The following is a 14264-nucleotide window of genomic DNA, read 5'->3' as shown; positions in this document are numbered from 1 at the left end:
TGAAATATGTCATTCAAGTACAAGAGCAAATTAGAAATAAGCTAACATTTGGGGTTTTTTTTTAATCCAATCTACAAACTTTGCTTTGGTATGTAAATCCATTTATTTAGTAAATCCATTCATTTGTGCTTTTTGTGTTTCGTTTATGATGAGAGCAAATGAATATGAGCATTTATCCTAGGTAAACTTTATTTTCATCAGGGAGTGCTTTACTTTGTTGTGAATATCTTCATGTAAAGTAGTATTAACCCATGAATTCCCATCAGAAGTAAAGTCATATGAGGCTAAATCTTATCAAACCAGCATTGTTCTTATTACTACTTATTGTATATTGATATATGATACATCCCAGTAATTTTGGTAGTTGTTTCATCATTTTTTTCATATAATTTTTAATTTCTTCAATATCTTGTTCTTTTATTCACTCATTATTTACCATTTCATTATTTGTTGTTTTTCCATTTGGGTCTGTGTTTCTTGTTTGTAGCCCTGACTTTTTTTTCTGTTATGGTTTATAAAGAATAAATATACTATTTTGTCCTTTTGGCATTTGTTTACTATGTCTCTGTGTCCTAATATATAATTAGTATTTGTAGAAGTTCAGTGTGGGACTGAGATACATGTATATTCTTTTGCAGTCCCATTTAGAAAATGCCATAAGTCTTTTAGCTCTGTTTTCTCCATCAATTTTTTCAGTTCCATGTTTTCCTCTTTCTTTACCTTTCTGTTAAGATTTATCTAAAACCGAGAGAGGGATTTCTTGCCCTAATTGTGTTAGTGTGCATATCTTTTTGCTACCGTTAATGTTTCCTTCATGAATTTAAATCCTAAGGCATTTGGAGCAGTTAGGTTTCTTACTGATACTTATTTGTTGAGTGCTTAGGTTGATTGTTCAGTAGAAGGTAGACTCCTCATTTATTCTTTTTTTTTTATTGAAAATGTTTTTTTCTTTGTCAGATAGCATGATTGCAATGCTTGCTTTGGGAATTCATTTTAAGAATAGCAAATTTTTTCTAGCCCTCAGTTTTGTTTTGTTTATGTCTTTTTTAAAAAAAAATGTGTTTCTTATAAGTAACAGATGGAAGAATTTTTTTTCTTATCCAACCTGTCACTTGTTTCCAATTTATTGCATTATTTAACCTATTCACATTTAAAATTATGGGAGTTGGGTTTTTATTTTCTTCCATTTGTATTCTCTATTTTTTCCACTTATGCTTTTTCTTCCCTTTTCTACTCTAAACATATTATGTTCCTTCAGTTACTTTAGCTTATTCATTTTTTTTAAAAGAGGCCCTGCTCTCATTAACTCTCCTTCTTTCATCCCCGACTCCCCATTTCCATTTGTTATCACTTTCCCTTTGGAGTTTTCCTTAACTTCTTTTTCTTTCTTGATTTTATCTGATAACTTAATTTCTGTTCTTTGCTTTTTTCTTTTAACTAGTTCTGTTGATGAATTTTTTATTTTATTTTTGTGCCCCTTTCCTAAGAGTATTTCTCTCACTCTCTTAATTATTTACTTTTTCTTTCTGTCTACTCTAGACCCTTATTTTCTGTTTCATAATCCCTATAATTATCTAGTCCTTTTCTGTTCTTTTCATTCCTCATGGAATCAAAATTTCTGATATAATCATTCTGGGCTCTACCATCCAGTTTCTGTCACTTTCTTGTGGAACTTGCCCTGTGGATTCCTCTTTTCCATTCCTCATTTCCATCTGGTCTCATACTCAGAACAAAGTCATTTTTTTTTATTTCTTTCTTTTTGATTTGAATTTTTTTCACTTTAAACATTATTTTATTTGGTCATTTCCAAACATTATTCATTGGAAACAAAGATCATTTTCTTTTCCTCCCCCAACCCCTTCCCACCACCTCTCCCATAGCCGACGCACGATTCCACTGGGTATCACATGTGTTCTTGGTTCAAACCGATTTCCATGTTCTTGGTATTTGCATTAGAGTGTTCATTTAGAGTCTCTCCTCAGTCATATCCCCTTCCCCTCTGTAGTCAAGCAGTTGCTTTTCCTCAGTGTTTTTATTCCCATAGTTTATCATCTGCTTGTGGGTAGTGTTTTTTAGATCCCTGCAGATTGTTAAGGGACATTGCATTGACACTAATGGAGAAGTCCATTACCTTCTATTGTACCACAGTGTATCAGTCTCTGTGTATAATGTTTTCCTGGTTCTACTCCTTTCGCTTTGCATCACTTCTTGGAGGTTGTTCCAGTCTCCATGGAATTCCTCTACTTTATTATTTCTTTTAGCACAATAGTATTTCATCACCAACATATACCACAATTTGTTCAGCCATTCCCCAACTGAAGGGCATCCACTCATTTTCCAATTTTTGGCCCCCACAAAAAGTGCAGCTATGAATATTCTTGTACAAGTCTTTTTACTTATTGTCTCTTTGGGGTACAAACCCAGCAGTGCTATAGCTGGATCAAAGGGGAGACAGTCTTTTATCACCCTTTGGGCATAGATCCAAATTGCCCTCCAGAATGGTTGGATTAATTCACAACTCCACCAGCAATGAATTAGTGTCCCCACTTTGCCACATCCCCTCCATCATTCATTACTTTCCTTTGCTGTCATGTTAGCCAATCTGCTAGGTGTGAGGTGATACTTCAGGGTTGTTTTGATTTGTATCTCACTGATTATAAGAGATGTAGAACACATTTTCATATGTTTATTAATAGTTTTGATTTCTTTGGCTGAGAACTGCCTGTTCATGTCCCTTGCCCATTTATCAATTGGAGAATGGCTTGATTTTTTGTACAATTGATTTAGCTCTTTGTAAATTTGAGTAATTAAACCTTTGTCAGAGGTTTTTATGAAGATTATTTCCCAATTTGTTGTTTCCCTTCTGATTTTAGTTACATTGGTTTTGTTTGTATAAAAACTTTTTTAATTTGATGTATTCCAGATAATTTATTTTGCATTTTGTGACTCTTTCTAAGTCTTGCTTGGTTTTAAAGCCTCTCCCTCCCAGAGGTCTGACTATTCTGTGTTCGCCTAATTTTCTTATAGTTTCCTTCTTTATGTTCAAGTCATTCACCCATTTTGAATTTATCTTGGTGTAGGGTGTGAGGTGTTGATCTAAACCTAATCTTTCCCACACTGTCCTCCAATTTTCCCAGAAGTTTTTATGAAATAGTGGATTTTTGTCCCATATGCTGGGATCTTTGGGTTTATCATATATGGTCTTGCTGAGGTCACTTATCCCAAGTCTATTCCACTGATCCTCCTTTCTGTCTCTTAGCCAGTACCAAATTGTTTTGATGACCGCTGCTTTATAATATAGTCTGAGATCTGGGACTGCAAGCCCCCTTCCTTTGTATTTTTTTTTCATTATTTCCCTGGATATCCTTGATCCTTTGTTCTTCCAAATGAACTTTGTTATGGTTTTTTCTAGATCAGTAAAAAATTTTTTTGGAAGTTCCATGGGTATGGCACTAAATAGATAGATGAGTTTAGGTAGGATGGTCATTTTTATTATATTGGCTTGTCCTACCATGAGCAGTTAATGTTTTTCCAATTGTTCAAGTCTAGTTTTAGTTATGTGGAGAGTGTTTTGTAGTTGTGTTCATAAAGTTTCTGTGTTTGGCTCGGGAGATAGATTCCTAAGAATTTTATTTTGTCTAAGGTAATTTTGAATGGGATTTCTCTTTCTAGTTCTTGCTGCTGAGCTGTGTTGGAAATATATAGAAATGCTGATGACTTATGTGGATTTATTTTGTATCCTGCAACTTTGCTAAAGTTGTTGATTATTTTGATTAGCTTTTTGGTTGAATCTTTAGGATTCTTTAAGTAGACCATCATGTCATCCGCAAAGAGTGATAACTTGGTCTCCTCATTGCCAATTTTAATGCCTTCAATTTATTTTTCTTCTCTAATTGCTACTGCTAGTGTTTCTAGTACAATGTAAAATAATAGATATAGCAGTCCACCCCTAGCTATGGGCAAGGGAAACAGTTAGTATGTACAGAGTGGCTTAGAAGAGAGCATGCTCAGTCTTGTGCATGGCTGGGAAAGCCTCTGACCCTTGAATCCAGCTTCCCCCAGGTTAGGCAGGAAAACAGGTTTCTTTGTGCTCACCTGGCTAAGAGAAACCACACCTATACCTTGTCATTAACCAATGATAATCATCCCTATGTATTGTGTATATTTGCATATCAAAGAGATTAAATACAGGGCCACAGCAAGCTCCGCCCCTCTCTTTCACTTGGATCTCAGATCTCTCTGATGCCTGTCCTTGCTGGCATCTTTGATTCCTTTCCTGATCTACCTCTCCCACCTGGGACCTGGCTTTTGGCCAGGCACTTTCTTCTCTCTATCATGTCTCCGACCTGTGTGGTATTAAATTTGGATCTTTGGACAGGTATAAGTCTTCTGAGTAGTCCACTGATCGGAGTTTTTGCTGTGGCTCCTTGATAATTAATGAGGCCTGGATTTCTGACTCATTCCTGCCACCTCATATCTCTAACTTGGCTCTGCCACCCCCCTCGCGGCATCCAGAACTTCTATCCTTCCTCTATCATCCTACCTTGAGGCTTCTCGCGGGTTCGAGGAAGCCTCATTCTGGCGCCCTCGTGACTTTCAACTCTTTATTTCACACAGCTGGGGCAGAACGCGGCCCCTCACGCGAGGAAAAGAACAAAAGAAGGCTGGTGGTGATGGAGTCCGAGGAAGTTTGCCGGTCTTTTGGCCAAGGATGGTAAGTCTTCCTCTGCTGAGGTGGGGTGATTGGTCCTCTGAACCCTGTTCGACTCTTAATGTCAGTGATTGACATGGGAGGAAGTAAGGTCTCAAAAACCAAAACTACCTGAGACTAAGATTGAAAAAATATCATGATGAGGAAATCTGAGGCAGGCAAACTACTGAACACATGGTCAGTCGGAGTATGATTCAAACTGTTTTATCTTTCCAAACTTCTAGTTCTGGGGAGAAAGCAATTTCACAAATGCAGGAAACAAAGCCACAGGCTTCAGCACAAAGCAGGAACAGGCAGGTGCTGGCCAAGGAGATACCAATTTAAAAGCTCAGAGATTTCCTCTCCTTTGAAACAAATATAAAACAACAGGCTTGGTAACCTGAGGCTAAGTCTGAGGTGGGGGAGGAGTGGGAGAATCCAACCCAGCAAAACCTCACCACAGCGATTGGTAGCTGGTGGCTGGGTCTGACTTTAGCGAAGGACTTCTGAAGCCGTGAAGGCTGTAAACCCACCCCCAACGTCTCACTGACACGATTTCTGTAACTTGGGAAATCTCCTATGTCTAAAACAGGCAGTTGACCGCATAGTGAATTTCAAATGGAGCAGGTAGGAAGCAGACCTCGGGGGTGACTGTATTCCAAGACGGGGGAGGGTGCAGCCACTCTCCCAGAGCTCATGCAGTTCCCTTCCTTCCACCAGTAAAAAAGAAGGCAGAATATTTAGCTTTCCCTGTATTACCAAGGGAAAATCAGAATGTCACATCTACAATGAAGTGAAAGGCAGGTCTCCAGCAGGAATTAAGATTTAATCTGGAAAGTGCAAAGTCAAATTTACTGGGTCCTAAGACAAAAGCTCGGACATCCAGGCTTCTATACAAATCCAAATGGGGCAGTATGTGAAAGTGTGAAAGGCTAGAAAAAACCTATCAAGGCAGAAGCTACTGCAAAAATAAGTTTATTGCAAAGGAGTTCTTTACTTAAACACTTTGTTTCAAAAGTTCTGTAGGGAGCAAGCTAATCTTTACAGGAAAAATCCTGTGCCTTTTCAGAAGTTGTCTAACTCATGAATTTGAAAGGCTTAGCAGGAAATGGTTGCTTTGACTCAAACAAAGCAGGGCACTTTTAGTATCAGAATCAAATGGCAACAGAGATAATTTCTAAAAAAACTTTTTCTAATAAAACCACAGGTCTCAGCAAAATTGATAAATCAAGGTAATAATCCTGAGTACTTTAAAAAAGCCTAGTTTGAAAAGATATTTGGTGATTCTGTAGTCCGAAAGGGCAAACTGCTTTTCTTGTCAGCAAACTGAGCCACAACTTTACCATTTGTAAAGGGTCCTAGGAAATCCTTTGTTTGAGGTCTGGCCAGGTGAAGGCAGGCTTTTGTGAAAGGAAAAAATCTGACTTTACCAGGAAACCACAGTGAAGTAAAATTTAGGAATTTAAATTGTTCTTATTTGGGTTGGACAAGGCAAAATTGTAAAGGAATGTCTGCTTATATTTCTTGATAGAGGAAGTTAAAAAGATAAAGATCTTTCCCTGACTTTTGTGAAAGGCTACAGAATATCAAACATTAATTTTAAGGTTTGGGCTTAGATGTAAAGCTGCATGAAATTTTTTTTTCTCTCTCTCAGCCACATGGCTTCCCTGGAGCCATGTGGAAGGCAGCATCCCTGCAAGTTTTTATTGCTAACACTGTAATTGGCTAGAAGGAAAATTGATTACTAAGATATGACAAGCATGAATTGTAATATGATTTAAAGGAATTTCTAATGCTTTCTAATTTTAACTATGGAGGAATTATTAACAATTTCCTAAGCAGGACATAATGGCAACAAGATAAAAATTGGGCAGAGATTATTCAAACAACCTGTATGCAGTTCAGAAACTTTATGAGGCATATTAATGCATCTGTATACAGAAAGCAAATGATTTATAACTAGAATAGCTTCAACTATGGAAAACTGAGACACATGCTCAGCAGAGTGGAAGCATGGTTAGAAGGATTTAATCTGTTTACCAGTAGTTAATTATTAAAGTTATCAAGTAATTTCTTATTCAGTACAGTGATTTATTAATGATTTGAAATGGGCAACACTACCATTTACTCAAATTACAGATATTGAAGTTGATCATGATAGTAAAGTGAGACCTATGATAATAATGCAAATTCAAATGTTACTTGCACAATATGATCTATTTTTGCAGTGAAGGTTTGCAGAATTGGCAGATGAAGGTAATAATCCTAGTCATAGTTTTTTTTTCAGTTATGAAGTTAACTGCAATAGTTCAGAAATAACAACTCCTGTGCAACTGTTTGATAATGCTGTGCATACTTTTACAGCATAAGGCAATACTATAATTTTAATAATTGCACAATATAAATTTTTTCAAAAAGCAAAAATTGTGTGCAGACAAATGCTTAAGATCACAGCACACGTGGGTCAAATCATACGTGATTTATGGTATGATGGTTTTATGATTATGGGTTTGAAAAGGCAAATGTTTAAGCATCTATGCATGCTGATTTGCAAAGGTACACATAACTTGCTTTGAGCGCACAGCTGCTAGCATTCTCTGCTCTAGCAGAGGGCCAAATCTATTGTACATCTATATCCTGTACAAGCATGTGATATTGCTTATCAATGCAAACTGTTGTGGATTAATTTCACCCCTGATAGCTATCTACTGCATATTTTGGAGCAAAGGATGCATTTCAACATGCTCCTGGCATAAAGGTTGAACTGTGAGAAATAATAGGAGGTACTTACTCTCCTGGTTTATGGGTTCAAGCTCAAATGAAGAAGTGAGCAAAGTAGTTACAGATCTTGTGAAAAATTGTGCACAATTGTCTATTCCAAACAGCTTGGGATAGCAATGCTTTTAACAGCAATGCATGGGTTGAATTGGATAGCTCATGGCTTAAATGCAAGCTATGGTAAATAGAGCTCAAAGGAATTCATGAGCCCCAAGGTTCAAAAACTGAAGGTAGATATGTTCTGTCACTTTCTAACATTCTAAGACCCAATGAGGCTTTCATTTGGGGTCGAGATTCTCTGTCTATTTTCTCAGATACGTGAAGTCCATGGAAGATGACCAAGAGCATCTGATGGCAAGAAAATCTGCCCAGAAGAAGGACAGATGTCAGAGGTGTCTGGCACAGGACACCAGAAAAGCAGCACATGCACTGTAAAGGCAATGACACGGCCTTTTAGGCAGGCTTAACACACTATCCACACGAATGTACTTGTATGAAAAACTATTTACATGCAGAAGAATATCCTTAAGTCACTGACAGATATTCTGTTCTATGAATATATGGGTACTTGTTATAAGATCTAACTTTATCATATGACCGAAAATTTTGAATGGTATTGGTACAATGTGTAACTTACAATCATTTTATTGGAATTGTTCCATGTTAGCCAAATTTGATCAAATATCAAAGGGTACAATTGTGAATGTTATGACACCACAATGAATGCTGTCCAATTGCAGCACAACATGGTATTACTATTCAAAATATAATTATGATTATTGTCTTAAAGGGTACATTATATTTGCAAACATCAACATGCCTTTATTAGAATCAGACTTATCTAGAAGTCAATTTTGTTAAGCTGTGATAGTTCCACTTTCATAAGAAAAAAAGGTGGATATGGTATCACTAATCATCTATCTCTTCTACACCCCAGAAGGAATATAAGTTACAGCTATGCAATAATCAGTATTGAATGTAATGATAAAGATTATATTGTATGATATACCTGAATTAGGTTGAATATCATCAGGATATTGAGACTGTAAGGGACCCAAGGGGATGATAACGTTGGGTTGAGGTCTTGTTTGTATGTTCACAGATAATGAAACCATCTGGTCACCCACAAAGAGCTTCATTCCAGCTCACACAGACCAGGAAGAGAAGCAGACGGACGCTGTTGACATCAGCTATCTACATGCCAGCTACAATCCAGACAGGCTGGAAGGACATTTCTTTGGTGACTAATATCACTCCAGAACAATGACATTACACTATTAGAGACATTTGCTAGTAGGCTACTGATGGACACTTGTCATGTTGACATCCATTGATATGTTGTACCCAGAACAACATCAAGCATGCTAACTCAGAAGGACTAAGACACACTCATGCCTGTATAAGACACCAGCTATATCCCACACTCCAAAGACTTTACTATGGTAATGAGATGAAATAGCTACAATTGTTTAGCTACTAATGTATATCTTGTATTTTGTATATGATACTGTCAAAAGGAATTTATATTGTATGCATTGTAAATCTACCACTTGTATTGTAAGAAATGCTGTTATCAACAAGGGTATAGACAAACAAAAAGGGGTTGATGTAGCAGTCCACCCCTAGCTATGGGCAAGGGAAACAGTTAGTATGTACAGAGTGGCTTAGAAGAGAGCATGCTCAGTCTTGTGCATGGCTGGGAAAGCCTCTGACCCTTGAATCCAGCTTCCCCCAGGTTAGGCAGGAAAACAGGTTTCTTTGTGCTCACCTGGCTAAGAGAAACCACACCTATACCTTGTCCTTAACAAATGATAATCATCCCTATGTATTGTGAATATTTGCATATCAAAGAAATTAAATACAGGGCCACAGCAAGCTCCGCCCCTCTCTTTCACTTGGATCTCAGATCTCTCTGATGCCTGTCCTTGCTGGAGCTTGGCCTCTGGCCAAGCTCCATCTTTGATTCCTTTCCTGATCTACCTCTCCCACCTGGGACCTGGCTTTTGGCCAGGCACTTTCTTCTCTCTATCACGTCTCTGACCTGTGTGGTATTAAATTTGGATCTTTGGACGGGTATAAGCTTTCTGAGTAGTCCACTGATCAGAGTTTTTGCTGTGGCTCCTTGATAATTAATGAGGCCTGGGTTTCTGACTCATTCCTGCCACCTCATATCTCTAACTTGGCTCTGCCATCCCCCTCGTGGCATCCAGAACTTCTATCCTTCCTCTATCATCCTACCTTGAGGCTTCTCACAGGTTCGAGGAAGCCTTAATAGAGGTGATAATGGACATCCTTGTTTCACTCCTGATCTTAATGGGAATGCATCTAGTTTATCCCCATTGCAGATGATATTAGTTGATAGTTTTAGATATATACTGTTTATTATTTTTAGGAACAGCCTTTCTATTCCTATGCTTTCTAGTGTTTTCAATAGGAATGAGTGTTGTATTTTATCAAAGGCTTTTTCTGCACCTATTGAAATAATCATATGATTTTTGTTGGTTTGCTTGTTGATGTGGTCAATTATGTGGATGGTTTTCCTAATATTGAACCAGCCCTGCATTCCTGGTATAAATCCTACTTGATCATGGTGAATGACTCTTCTGATCACTTGCTGGAGTCTTTTTGCTAGTATCCTATTTAAGATTTTTGCATCTATATTCATTAGGGAGATTGGTCTATAATTTTCTTTCTCAGTTTTTGGCTTGCCAGGTTTTGGAATTAGTACCATGTTTGTGTCATAAAAGGAATTTGGTAGAACTCCCTCTTTGCTTCTTATGTCAAATAGTTTGTATAGTATTGGGGTTAGTTGTTCTTTGAATGTTTGATAGAATTCGCTGGTGAATCCATCAGGCCCTGGGGATTTTTTTTTAGGGAGTTCTTTGATGGCCTGTTGGATTTCTTTTTCTGATATGGGATTATTTAAGCATTCGATTTCTTCTTCTGTTAGTCTAGGCAATTTATATTTTTGTAAATATTCAGCCATATCACCTAAGTTGGTATATTATTGCCATATAATTGTGCAAAGTAGTTTTTAATTATTGCCTTAATTTCCTCTTCGTTGGAGGTGAGGTCCCCCTTTTCATCCTTGATGCTGTTAATTTGCCTTTCTTCTTTCCTTTTTTTAATTAGATTGACCATTACTTTGTCTATTTTGTTTGTTTTTTCAAAGTACCAGCTTCTAGTCTTGTTTATTAGCTCAATAGTTCTATCACTTTCGATTTTATTAATTTCTCCATTAATTTTTAGGATCTCTAGTTTGGTTTTCTTCTGGGGGTTTTTAATTTGTTTGTTCTCAAGTTTTTTGATTTGCATTTCCAATTCATTGATCTTTGCCCTCCCTAATTTGTTAATATATGCACTCATAGATAGGAATTTTCCTCTAAGTACTGCTTTGGCTGCATCTCAAGGTTTGAAAGGATGTCTCACCATTGTCATTTTCCTCAATGAAATTATTAATTGTTTCTATGATTTGTTCTCTAACTAACCAATTTTGGAGTATCATATTATTTAATTTCCAATTAATTTTTGATTTGGCTCTCCATGTACCCTTTATGATCAATATTTATATTGCTTTATGATCTGAAAAGGTTGCATTTATTATATCTGCTTTTCTGCATTTGAGTTCCATGTTTTTGTGACCTAGTGTATGATCTATTTTTGTGAATGTGCCATGTGGTGCTGAGAAGAAGGTGTATTCCTTTTTGTCCCTATTTATTTTTCTCCATATGTCTATTAACTCTAATTTTTCTAAGATTTCATTCACCTCTTTTACCTCTTTCTTATTTATTTTTTGGTTTGATTTATCTAAATTTGATAGTGGTTGGTTCAAGTCTCCCACTAATATGGTTTGACTGTCTATTTCCTCCTTCAATTCTCCTAGTTTCTCCATTAAAATTTTGGATGCTATACCATTTGGTGCATATATGTTGATTAGTGATATTTCCTCATTGTCTATAGTCCCTTTAAACAAAATATGTTTACCTTTCCTATCCCTTTTGATCAGGTCTATTTTTGCTTTGGCTTTGTCAGATATCATGATTGCAACTCCTGCCTTCTTTCTATCAGTTGAGGCCCAAAAGGTCTTACTCCAACCTTTAATTCTAACCTTGTGAGTGTCAACCCGCCTCATATGTGTTTCTTGAAGACAACAAATGGTAGGGTTTGGGGTTCTAATCCAATCTGCTGTTTGTCTATGTTTTATGGGTGAGTTCATCCCATTCATGTTCAAAGTTATGATTGTCATTTATGGATTCGCTAGCATTTTGATATCTTTCCCTAGTTCTGACCTTTCTTCTTTAGCTATCTCCTTTTGAACCAGTGATTTACTTTAGGTCAGTCCCCCTAGTCCCCTCCCTTGATATGCTTCCCTTTCTAGCCCCTCCCTTTTTATCCTCCCTTCCCCTCCCCCTCCTTAATTTTCCTTTCTTTCTTGCCCTATTGGATAAGATAGAATTCAAGATCCCAATGGATCTAGATGTTCTTCCCTTTCAGATTTGATTTCACTGAGAGTAAGGTTTAAGTAATTGCACTTCACGCTCTCTTCCTCTCCTCATTACAGAGTTCTTCCCCTCCCCTTCCAATGTGTATCTTTGTATGGGAAAGATTATTCTATTTAGTCCCCTCCCCCATTTCTTGAAGTAAATGTTAGTATTATCGATGATTCCCCCCTCCCTTTTTCTTTCTTTGCCCCCACTTTCACCAAATCTTCTTGATGCCCCAATCTTTCCCTATGCATAATTCTTCTCACTACTCTTATGATGCATACAATTTTTGAGAGTTACACAAAACATTTTCCCCACATATTAATATATATAATTTGATGTAAATGTAGTCCTTATAGAAGAGAGTTTGACTTAAAGAAAAAGATAAGATTTATCTCCTTTTCCCTTTCTTTCATATTTACCTTTTCATGTTTCTCTTGCTTTCTGTGCTTGGATATCAAATTTTCCACTAAGTTCTGGTCTTTTCTTAGCAAATGCTTGGAAATCTTCTATTTTGTTGGTGAATGCCCATACTTTCCTCTGAAAGTATATAGTCAGTTTTGCTGGGTAGTTGATTCTTGGTTGGAGACCCAGCTCTCTTGCCTTTCTAAATATCATGTTCCATGCTTTGCAGTCTCTTAGTGTGTTAGCCGCTAAGTCCTGTGTGATCCTTATGGGAGCCCCCCTATATCTGAAGCTCCTCTTCTTGGCTTCTTGTAGGAGTTTCTCTTTTTCTTGGAAGTTTTGAATTTGGTGATCACATTCCTGGGGGGTTGTCTTTTGGGGATTTAGTATAGAGGGTGTTCTATGAACCCTTTCTATTTCTATTTTGCCCCCTTGCTCCAGAATATGTGGGCAATTTTCTTCTATAATCTCCTGTAGAATAGCATTGATGTTTTTGTTTATCTCTGGTTTTTCAGGGAGACCAATAATTCCGAGGTTGTCTCTTCTTCCTCTGTTTTCCAAGTCTGTCACCTTTATAGTGAGATATTTTATGTTTTCTTTTGTTCATTAATTTTTTTGGCTTTGCTTTATTGATTCTTGCTGTTTTGTAATCTCTCTGTCTTCCATTTGCTTAATTCTGGTCATTAGGGACTGGTTTTGCTTTTTATCTTTGTCTGCCCTTCTATTAGATGCTTCCAGCTCCTTCTCCAATCGTGAAGTCTTGTCTATCAGACTGCTGATCTCTTTCTCCCATTTTTTTCCAAAAGGTTTCCATATTTTGGGTAAGCTCCAGTTTGAGATCTTCCAGAGCTTGTGGATAGTTAACATTTTGGGAGGCATGTTCTGATTCTGTTTGGATTTCATCCTTATTCTCTTCTTTTCCTTGGGTACTCCCTCCATAAAAGTTTTCAATAGTCACTCCCCCTCCCCCTTTCTTCTTGGATGCTTGGTTTTGGGCCATGTGAGCCATCCCTTTGGTGGTTTTATTCCACTTTCTTTTTTGATCTGCGGTCTGGGTGATATGGGCAGGTTTTCTGTGAATTTAGGTTGCCTCAGACTAGTTCTTCCCAGCCTCCGAGGTTTCTTAGAGCATGGGCCCCTGTGTTCACGCCAACCACCCTGGCATTCAGTGTGGCCTTCCCAGGTGTTCAGCTCCGCCCAGGTGCTCAGTGCAACCACCCCGGAGTTCAGCTCCCCAGCCCCTGTGCTCAGCGCAGGATTCTCCCGTGAAACTGCCCTGAGAGGTCTTTTCCTTGCAGTCTTTAGATCCCAAGGACCCTGATGTGCCCCCCCCCCCGCCCGACAGAGACGCTCCTCACTCACTCACTGTCCCAGTGAGTGCTCTGATAGCTTACTCTGGTTTGGGGGGGGGGAGGGCGGCTCAGTTCATGTTTTTGTGCGAGCTTTTCCTCCTCCTTATAGTGTGGAAATGTTCAAACCCCACATACCTTCGTTTCTGTGGGGTACTGGAGAGTACCTCCGTTCTTCCAAAGGTGATTTTTATGCTCTTTTGAGGTAGTCTATTTCGTTCGGTGCTGGGGAGGGGAAGCGAGTCACGTCTAGATAGCAGCCATGTTTACCTGGAAGTCACAAAGTCAATTTCTACAGATGATGGAGAGGACACTGCCTCACAGTAATTCCACCACCTCACATTCCTGATTAACCAGCCCACTACTGATCTATACCTTTTAAGTGGTTCCCTACTTACCCCATTTCATTCAAACTCTTCCCTGAGTCTGTAGCCTCCCATTTCTCCAGCTTCCAATTGCCCCTAGAACCAACTCTCCCCTCACCAAGATAGGATGAACGTTTTTTTCAAGCATCAAACCTTCCAGATCAAAAAATGGCACAAGATTCTCATACCCATT

The 14264-nt window shown here is 38.0% G+C and overlaps 1 long non-coding RNA gene across 1 annotated transcript in view; it reads right to left on the bottom strand.

Moving 5' to 3' along the window:
* Positions 1–413: 413 nt before the first annotated feature.
* LOC103097289 (uncharacterized) overlaps positions 414–14264 on the bottom strand; it is a 58646-nt gene continuing 44795 nt past the window's right edge. Inside the window, exon 3 of the long non-coding RNA XR_008914071.1 lies at positions 414–13976. This is a non-coding gene — a long non-coding RNA (uncharacterized LOC103097289). The remainder of the gene's footprint in view (positions 13977–14264) is intronic.

This window comes from Monodelphis domestica, chromosome 8 (genome assembly GCF_027887165.1).
Source record: "Monodelphis domestica isolate mMonDom1 chromosome 8, mMonDom1.pri, whole genome shotgun sequence".
NCBI classification, from domain to species: domain Eukaryota; kingdom Metazoa; phylum Chordata; class Mammalia; order Didelphimorphia; family Didelphidae; genus Monodelphis; species Monodelphis domestica.
The sequence above is the reverse complement of the archived record's forward strand: the minus strand, read 5'-3'. Positions and strand labels throughout refer to the sequence as shown.